We start from the raw sequence: 804 nt of genomic DNA, 5'->3' as shown, positions 1-804 counted from the left end.
GTCTGTGACACACTGGCGCAAGGGTGCCAGTCGAACATTCGAGACGCGCCATGTGCGTTGGGTGAAGGCTAAGTTGTCGGGTGTTTTTCAGCGTGATTAGATGTTGGTTTGAGGCCGGTGTTATGACTTGCGTTATTATATCACCGCCTCAAACTGTGCTGATAATACATACGTTGTAATTATATCACCGCCTCAACTGCGCCCTTGCAATTAAAGTGATAATACATTCATTGCACTGATAAGGGGTAAATTTAAAGGTTTAATGGATGTGAAATTATGGTTTTTAAGGTTTGAACTAGAACAACGATTAGGTAGATGGCACTTGTTAGTTCCCCTTCCTTTAGTATCCTCGGCAAAGGAACAAAAAGTTAAACCTGCGTCGAATGTTCTAGACGCGTCCGTTTCGTGTTGAGCTGGACTTCCCGGGCGGCTGTGTTTGGGGGGGGGGGGGGGGTTGGACACACCAAGTTTTGTTTATTTCCCGTCCTTTGTCCTCGGTATAGACGAGGCAGAAGTCCTTTTCCTATTGTTCTGTCCTATATTAAGAAATGGTTTCGGTTTCAGAGTATGTGAAGGCACTGCTGTTAGCCAGATCCTATTAAGACTTCAAGAGCACCTGCTATCTTGGCACCAAAGAAAATTGATTGCAAGGGATACTATCCTAAAATGTTAAAAACCGGACACGTAACTTTTATGTGGCATTTAGGTATTTAATTCGAGAAATAGAGGATAAAAGGTAATTGTTTTGGGAAAACTTTAGCATGCATCGGACAGACAACGCCCAAAAGGCTTCCAGAACACTCA

General features: G+C 43.5%; 1 protein-coding gene across 1 annotated transcript in view; it reads right to left on the bottom strand.

The window, feature by feature from the left end:
• Positions 1-804, bottom strand: part of LOC119594089 (telomerase reverse transcriptase-like) — a 15,290-nt gene that overhangs the window by 13,932 nt on the left and 554 nt on the right. The window lies entirely within an intron of this gene.

Source organism: Penaeus monodon, chromosome 33 (genome assembly GCF_015228065.2).
Source record: "Penaeus monodon isolate SGIC_2016 chromosome 33, NSTDA_Pmon_1, whole genome shotgun sequence".
Classification (NCBI taxonomy): Eukaryota; Metazoa; Arthropoda; class Malacostraca; order Decapoda; family Penaeidae; genus Penaeus; species Penaeus monodon.
The sequence above is the reverse complement of the archived record's forward strand: the minus strand, read 5'-3'. Positions and strand labels throughout refer to the sequence as shown.